This window comes from Sminthopsis crassicaudata, chromosome 2 (assembly GCF_048593235.1).
Source record: "Sminthopsis crassicaudata isolate SCR6 chromosome 2, ASM4859323v1, whole genome shotgun sequence".
Lineage (NCBI taxonomy): Eukaryota > Metazoa > Chordata > Mammalia > Dasyuromorphia > Dasyuridae > Sminthopsis > Sminthopsis crassicaudata.
The window spans coordinates 505,734,755-505,744,069 of NC_133618.1; the positions used below are offsets into that span (position 1 = coordinate 505,734,755).

General features: G+C 42.6%; 1 protein-coding gene across 3 annotated transcripts in view; it reads right to left on the minus strand.

The window, feature by feature from the left end:
* Positions 1 to 8,871, minus strand: part of BRD3 (bromodomain containing 3) — a 53,433-nt gene extending 44,562 nt beyond the window's left edge. Inside the window, exons 1-2 of one of the 3 annotated variants that reach the window (XM_074294056.1) lie at positions 8,680 to 8,871; positions 2,913 to 3,035 (exon numbers count right to left, since the gene is read on the minus strand). The gene's annotated coding sequence lies outside the window, so the exon portion shown is untranslated. Of the gene's footprint in view, positions 1 to 2,912; positions 3,036 to 7,752; positions 7,882 to 8,679 lie in introns of those variants that run through there. The other 2 variants (XM_074294055.1, XM_074294057.1) reach the window with 2 other exon arrangements.
* Positions 8,872 to 9,315: the final 444 nt, after the last annotated feature.

Here is a 9,315-nt window from a genome sequence, read left to right on the forward strand (position 1 = left end):
CAAAGTGATCATGTACACATACAAAAATTAACTGGCAAACAAGTTACCTGCATGTAGCCTTTGCCACCTCCACCCACAATCATCCACCTTATAAGAGGAAGAGACCCAACTATTTGGAGTGAGAGACTTTCACAGGGGCAGCAAGTCTCTTCTGAACAATTACTTTGGTTAAGTACAAATGCTTCTAAAATGCCAAAGTCTACCACTCGCAAACAGTAGCAAAAGTAACTGTCAGAGATCTAATTCAACTAATTTATTTAGGGGGCTGAGGATGAATTATAGGGTCAAGGAAGATAAAAATCATCTTGTTGGAATACATGAGAGCCACCTGACTCCTGGAGATCAAACCCAGAATGGATCTCCTCTTGTGAGAGGATGATACAAGGAGACTGAGAGGCAGTTGCTGTTCTCTGACCTCTACCATTGAGAGGCCATTTCGTCGTCTGACCTCTCTCCTCTTCCCTTTGCCTCCAATTTATCTCATTCCCAGTCTAAAACACCTGTATCAGCAAAGGCTGCCTTGCAACCCTTTCAGATGCTATGATCCACAACTGTGGAGGCTCTAGGAGAATTGACTTGACCCTTAACAACTGAAGATGTCCCTTCACTGATGAATGCAGTGATAATTTAGGAAAAAATTGTGGCTTATGAACTGTTTACAAACAAAACTTCCCTATATCGTGATTTGCTTCACATTCACATTATCAAAAGTTCCTTGACAATTATTTAGCCTAACCCTTTCTTTGTATAGTCTATAATCAGTCAGTCATCAAGTATTTATTAAACACCTCCCAGGTACCAAGTACTATGCTAGGTGTTGGGGATACAGAAAACAAAAAAAGTAAATACTCCCTCTTCTTACTTGGTACCTGGGAGGTGTTTAATAAATACTTGATGACTGACTGATTATAGACAGGATATGTGTGACCCAGATTAGGAAAATGACTTGCTTATATAAATTTCAACTGCATTAGCTTTCATCAATGAAAGAATCTTAGCCTATAGCTCTCCCACTATTTGGATACCAAGGAAAGTATAACAAGAAGACTCCTGTGTAAATATCTGACAGAAGCCACATATCCCTGTGGGCTATGCACATGCCAGGAGAGTGGGTAAAGAGCCCTGATTTTGGAGTCAAAGGAAGGAAATTTTAATTCCTGCTCTGCTATTTACTACCTGTGTGACATAGGCAAGTCAATTAAGTTCTCTAGGTCTCAGTTTCCTCATCTGTGAAATGAGTCAGTTGGATCTCTAAGTTTCTTTCCAAATTTAGATCCTACCAAAATAGATGTTATAGTAAGATCCAACAATATAAGAAACAGAGAGAAAAGCAACTTACAGAGAGTAATAAAAGTGATTTTCAAACTGCTAACTAATCCAGCTCATTGAAGGGTTGGAAAATTAATTCCAATCCTTGGAAAAAAAAAAAAAGAAAAATTCCCTAATGGAATTATATAGACAACCCATTCTATTTTGAATGAAGTTGTCAACTCAAAAGTAACAGAGAGCTAACATGAGCCACAAACATCTGCAACTGCTAATTGTGAAATGGGAACATCTCCATGTTTGGGATGGGGGTGAAGTAAGTGGCAAAGCATTTCTAGGGCTCCCCAAAAAGACTACCTACATTTGGATCTCTCCTCCAGAATATCAACCAGCTTTGTTTTCTCTTATAGTTTCTCTGAAACAATCTCCCATCCCAAATGACAAGTTTTAATTCATGTCCTCCTCAGACTCTGGTAACAACCAAAAAAGGATAAAGCAACAACACAATGCAACAGCAGAATATGTTGCATTTTAATCCAAGCCAGCCCCAGGAAATAGCCCCACACATTTCAGTCTGGAAAAACATATTTGCATTTTTTTTAAATGGCCATGGAAAGAGTCCAAATCCCAATAGAAACACACAGAATAGAAACATTTGTGTATGTCAAGTACAGCTGAAGACAACAGCTCCAGCAAATATTTCCCTAACTCCTAATGGGATGCCTGCATGAAATTTACATTAGAGCTGCTCTTTAAAGTAATAACTTGGGAGTGCTCATCAAATTGCAAAAAGTTTGGAAGCAGACAATTTGGATAGTTCAATTTCTCTCTCAATTGAAGCCTTTAGTAAGTTCCACCATATTCCACCCCCCCAAACCACACTCTTTCCACGGGGAGAATTAAATGTATACACTTTCTATATAGTTATATGATTTCCTTTCCTTTTCTCTACCTGAAGAGTTTAGGTTTCTAGATAAAAACTGGATTTTGATGCAAAAAGAATTCAGAATCATTACATCTGAGGAGCAAACTGGTCATGGTGGTCTAAAAGACAGTCTTGTGATTTCCAGGGGACAGTGTCCTTTGGAAGCTATGGAATTTTGCTATCACCTGATTACACAAGATATTCATTCATATACCAGGCTAAATGTCTCACATAGTTATTTATGTTTTGTATTATTATTTCAAAAATCATAATGCTTCCAATTCTATGACCATTTTGCCCTGGACAGTGGATTCCTAGAAGGCAGTATTTGTGTTTTGTACTTCTAAGATACTCCCACCATTCTAAGTCCAGGGCTGAACAGCCAATAGGAACTCAATTTTTTTTTTTTCAGTTGATTTGTTGTTAGTTTTCTTTAATTACTGATGAATTACAAAATAGTAAAATTCTAAAGTATTTTTGTGCTTTCTTAAAAAGAATTACAATTTGCACATAATTGTGCCTCTAACATTATCAGATTATACTTTCTAAATATTCTATAAATGTTTCACCCCAGATTAACATTTAAAAGACAACATCAAAACCCCAAATAAACTCTGCTATGAAAAAAAAAAAAAAACCAGTTTGTTTCTCCCACCCTCTACCATCCAATTTCATTCCAAGTTTTATATTTTACCCAGTACTCAGAGAATCTGCCACTTACTGGATCTCCAACACACTTCATCAACTTCTGTCCACCAATATTTTCAGTGGCCTTCAAGGGGGCAAAAGGCATTCTCTGAGGTGCACCTTTTTCCTGGGTCTGACCCCATGTTATAGTTGAGCACTAAAAACAAAGTAAAGCAGAAAACCAAATCTAGAGGGCTGGTTGCTAATAAAATAAAAATTGTTTTTTTACAAAGATACAATAGACTAATACCACAAATTGAAGCATGATTTCCACCCATTTACTCTATTCCCCAACAAAGATTTTCTTGCCTCTCAGGGACTGGCAGAATTTTTAGACTACAAGATTTAAAAAGTTTGCAGCATGTAAAGAAGGTTTTCCCACCCTCCCCATCCCATCCCTTCCTCTATTCTTTCTGAAAGATGATTTTCAACTATCTGGTAGGAGACAACAGGAATATACATTCTGTAGAATAGTATACCAGTGTGTACTGGCACACAGGAATGGATTTTAAAAAATCAAATGGAAAGAGATGTTTAAGTTACTGTGTTTATTTTAGAGCAACTGTGGATATGAAGGAGATACAAGATCACATTGCAGAATAGGGCATGATACCAAATCAATTCTTCTTAGTAAAAACTTGACCCAAATACGTGAGACACATGAATGTTGCTAGGACTCCTGTTTTATCTTTCTGTACCCAGCGCTGCCTTGGCTGTGGAGGGGAGGAGAGGCAGTCAAGAAACAATACAAGTGCTCTTTAGGCTGTCATATCAAGCCTCCCAAAGGAGCATGGGTAGAGAAAAGCATCCATGAACATAATTCATATGTTCCTAAAGCATTCATCCTCTTAAGGTCCAGGGAAAAAAAGTTTATCATTCATCCATCCCACTCATTTTAATCAATCAACAAGTATTTATTAAATGCCTACCAAGCGATGTGTTAGATTCTGGGTGAGAATATAAATACAAAGACAGAAACCATTCCTACTCACAAGGAGTTCACAATCTAATTTGAGAGACAAGCACATATATAAGTATGCAACATAAAATATAAAGTGAACACAAATAAATACAAGATAGTTGAGGAGGGAGGTTATTAGCAGTAGTTTTATATTAAATATTTTTTTTAAATAATGGTTTTGGAGAGAATAGTTTAAGGAAGATTATCCCTTTTTTGTGATTCCTAAGTCACATATCCATACAAAACACATTCCTCATTCTTTTTCCTGCCCTCTCCTTTAAAAAAAAAAAATCACCCAATGTACTATGATTTTTCATGTTCTGGAATTTATATCAGGGTTACAAGAACCACAAGGCTTCTACTTTAATCATGAAATACTCTTCAGGACGAATAAAATTGCAAGCTTATAAATAAAAGGGGCAGAAAGGACTGGTACCTACTAATTGATCAAATATTCAATCATTTTACATACTCTGAAAAACAGCAAATAGTAACTGTTATTTAGTACACTGATTACAGTAGCTATACCTGTTAGGTTAGAGTTTATGTTCATTTTATATACTAGTATATATGTATATATATATATATATATATATATATATATATATATATATACATACATGCACACTTATATGTATGTATGTTACATATAATTATACAGATTTCTCTATACACTATTTACTATACTATACATTATATATATATATTTAAATACACATAAATCCTGCCTAGGAATGGATCTCTAGAGGTAGCACAAATCTTTCTAACATGAACGTTTGAATACAAATAATCTGACAAAAAGCCAAATGTTTTCATTAGAATTAATTACATCATTAAGTTATCTTAATTTTAAGAGATACGATTAATCAATAATAATATTTTATTCTTCCATAAACAAAGTAAATAAAATGTCCAAGATCACAAACTGAAAATGTTATGCATTTCATTACAGGCCAATTATTTATTTTCACTGGCCACTTCAACTAACTGGCATTTTAAGTAGGCACCCAGTGTCTTGTAGTTGCTGCAGAATGTTCCTCACTACTGAAAGCTGGACCTATTTACTGAAAAGTTAGAGGGCATTCTAAGAGTCAAGGATGGTCAGTTTCACTTTTTTCTTTTCCTCCGGGAGTTTCACTTTTTGTTTTGGGGGCTTTAGTGGGTTTCAGAAAAAGAAAAGAATGTTTACTAATACTGAAACTTATTTACAAGTTTGCTTCTGAAACATGTGCAAGCTGATTTCAAAGGAACAATATAGTAGTTCACATTTCAAAGGTTACTTTTTAATACCTGAAAATCTTGAAATCTATACTCCATCTAAAATTGAGTCTGTCAACTTCAGCAACACTTATTTTTTAAAGTTATTCAGAATCTAGAAAGACCTTTAAAAAAAATCCATGCAAATGAAATTTGGTTTCAGCATTACCAATAAGGTCAGAAAATGATCCCAATGTCCTGATGACACTATGTACCCTATTATTTCACCATCTGGAATCACTGGACCACTTCAGATTCTGAAGGCAGCCCTACTAATCAGTCACTTTATTTGCAAATATGATGCTTCACTGCTTCAGTATCAACCAGGGCCAATAGGCCATATTTCTGAGCTCAAGATGTAATGTTGTTAAGTACTAAGTAGATATTGAATAAATAATTGTTGATTGATAGCTTGGTACTTCCATTAAAAGGAAAAATGAAGGGAGTGGGGGAATATTAAAAGAGAACAGAACCAGACAGATATTTTTTAAGAGGATGGGGGAGATTGCTCAAAGGTTCTTTTATCTTTGTTTAAATTTACTCCATCGAAATCTCACTTGTTTTGGAGACCTCACCCCCCTCCACCCCCCTCCTTCCTCCCTCCCTCCCTCTCTCTTTCTCTCCTTGTCTCTCTCTGTCTCTCTCTCTCTGTCTCTCTCTCTCCCTCCTTCTCTCTCTCTCCCTCACACACACCACCAACACACACACACACACACACACACACACACACACACACACACACACACACACACACACACACACACACACACACACACACACACACCTTCTAACTTCACCAGCATGCTAGGGGGAAAATGCAAGTGGTGGTGATGACAGGTTAGGGCACTGTGAAACAGAAGGCTGTTAGCCAAAAATTTAGCGTCCCATTGAAATGATAAACTACAACAGAAACCTTTGTAACCCATTATTTAAAGGTCCCTAAAAATGTAAGTTAACAAGATGGACTATTATAGATGCTCTAGAGTAGCTATGGCCCATCAAATCAATGATCCACAGATTATGAGCATCCCATTCACTTTCAATGCCTTCATCTTTCCAAATCAATCCCATTTAGGAGAAAGGGGGCAAATACTAGGCTGGGAGTTACCATCTTCTCCTTGAAAACTTTGCAAAGAAAAAAAGAAACCTTGCCTTCTACTGGAGTTTCATTTCAGTTCCTCATGAACACAAATGAGGGGGGAAAGAACAGTCAGTCTCCTTCGCCAAGTGGGAGCAAGAAGGGATTTTGAAATGATATTCATTCCCATGTGAGTTGAAAGTCACTTTGGCACAATCCTGGGAGATGCATCGTAAGCCAAATTGGGGTGGGAAAGAAAAGAAAAACCCATAATATATCCCACAAGATCCGAGTGGCCTTGACAAATTTGCTCAAATACACTATTTGCTCTGGGTTCGAATTTTTTTAACTCCAGCCCTTTTGTGAGGCCAAATTCTCTTCTCTGTGTCCCTTCTACCGCCGCCCCCAACCACGAAACTTTGGGCAAAAAGGCCAAAGAACCCGATCGGAAGGAAGCCCACCTGGATTCCGCCTCGGGAGCGCCTCGAAGTGCGGGTAACCTAGGCCAGGACGAGCCACCCAGCGCCCGCCTTGCTAGCCCCCGCCCCGAGGCCCCCTCTCCGGGCCTTCGTTCCCGGGCGCTCACATTTCCCCAGGGCCCCGGTTCCAACTCCCCTCTTCCCCCACCCCCGTCCTTACCCCAGCCACAACTCAAAACTGGACGGAGCCGGGAGGGACGACCGAGGAGAGAAGGAGGGAGGGAAGGAGGGAGGAAGGAGGCGAAGGAGGGAAAGGCGGAGGGTGGGGGCGGCTTTCTCCAGCCGGGAAACTCGCCGCGGATCGAAACTGAACAAGAGCCATTTGCTCGCAGGATCCTCGGGAGAGCCGCCAAGGCCGTGTCCGGCTGGGGCGACCTCGCCTCTGGGGCAGCTGGGGAGGGAGCCTTGGCTCACCTTTTCCTTCTCCCCCTTATTTTCCCCCTTCAAAAGATGGCGGGCACAGGGAGGGAAAAAAATTCCCTTCCGTGAGCGAGCGATGGACGAGGCTGGCTCCGTGCGACCGGCCGGGGCTCCCCTCGCTCCAGTCCCGCCAGTTCCCAGATTGGGAGCGGGGGGTGCCCAGGTTGCAAGGAGGGTGGCTGAGGAGTCGGGGGGAGGGTCACACCGAGAATGGGGCAAGAAGGCGCCCCGGGAGGCGACGGGGGAAGGGGAGGGGGCGACTAAGGAGGTGAGCGATCGCAATGCAACCGTCCGCCGGGGCTCCTCCTAGGGCGCCCCGATCCAGAGCAGAGGAGAAGAGGGGAGGTGGAAAACACACACACAACACACATACAAAGACACACACACACACACACACACACACACACACATACACACAGAGACACAACCCAGCCAGCTACAGTGTCTCGGTTCCCCAAGCTGGCTTTGTTACATTGTTGCAAAGCACAAAGGCTGCAGAACCCAGGGAGCGTTTTACTCTTTCCACCAGGCACTGGCCTTTCTGAACAGGCTTCTCCTTCGCCCCCACCTCGCCCTCCCCCCAACCTCCCAACACACCCCCCCGCTAGAAAAGACGGATCGGAGATAGCAATGCAACCGCAGCACCAAACGAATATAAGGGTAAGATTAAATAGATTACTTTGCCCCGGCAGCTTCAGCAACGTTTGCCTTATAGTCCCTCCGGTTGCTCTTCTTTTTATCCTCGGCAAGGCAGCATAATAGATGCGCTAGAGCTATGTAGAGCTCATGCGCTACGGCGCATGGCCTGGCGGGAGTCGTAGTTTGGAGTCGGAACCCACACCCGGGCAGCCAAAGGGAGGCCGAGACCCTTCAGACTACATGTCCCAGCCGAGCCGGCGCCGCCTTTTTCTCTCCCCCGCCCTCCCCTCCTTTCCCCCACCCCGCCCCCCCTCCAGTCTAGGGGGGGGAAATAGGGGAACGGCAGGGGGGGTTACCCCCAGGTCAGAGCGCGAATCGGGCATTTAAGCTGGCATCTAGTCCCCGGCATTTGGTTAGTGAGATACGGCTGAGGGGGTGGGATGCTGGAGGCAGCGGCGGAGGTGGGCCCCAGGGGAACCCAGTAAAGGAGAGAGAGGATCGCGCCTAGAGAAAATCCCGGCTTCCCCTTGGTGTTCTCCTTTGCCTCGTTCTCCCGAGGTAAAACGAGTCTGGGACCCTTTCAAAGTGTTAGTAGAAATCTCGAGCTGAAGAATTACCCCCATCCAGCCCCCGCCCCCAGTCCTCAACGCAGAGCTCCATTCTGGTTCCCAGACTTTGCTGGAAAGGGCAAGGGTGAAAGAGAGGCGTCCAGCGGCCCTTTTTTATGGAGAGTGAGAGAGAAAGGGAGAAAGACACACACGGGGGAGGGGGGGGAGAGAGACAGACAGAGACAGACAGAGACAGAGAGAGAGAGAGAGAGACAGAGAGTGAGTGTGTGTGTGTGAGTGTGAGTGAGTGTTGGAAAAGGCGCTTCCATTCTTACACCCCACCCCCACCCCCCAGACCCTCTCTTGGATTCGGAGTCGAATCTACAAACTAGAAACCACATAACCAGAGAGAGACTCACATTTTTCCCTAAGTCGCCGAGACAACACGCCCCCTGAGCTGTGGGCAGCTGCGGTGAGCTGGCTGGGAAAGTTGGCGTTGTTTATGAATTTCCTGCCACCACGGTGAAGACTGAGAGGAAGCGCGGGAGGAGAAGGGAGAGAACAGGTCGACTAGGGCAGTTAGAGTAAGCTCCAGAAAACATGCGGATCCCCCAGGAAAGGAGCCAGCAACAATTGCCCTGCAGGTGAAGCCGAAATAACCCTTGAACTTCAGCATAAAACAGCTGGGTGAATCATTTGGGGATGCACATACCTGTAGAGGCCGCCAGTGTTTATAAACAAACATGTGTTAATTAACATATTAATTTAGTAGGAGAGAAGAGGCTTTCCATACCAAAGAATCTACCACTCACCTTCGGATAAACGGAAATGTATCCAGCTCCATCCTCCATCCTTGGCAGTGGGGGATGGGGAGTTTACATTAGATAATGTTTAACTAAAGATGCACTTTATCTGTCTAATGAGGAGGTTGGACTGGATGGTCTCTTAACATCCCTTCCAGCTCTGACAGTGTATGTTCTAACATTCCATATTCCAGATCTGATATTCTGTGTTCTAACTTTTCATGTTCTAAAGTCCCTTTCGGTTCTAATAGT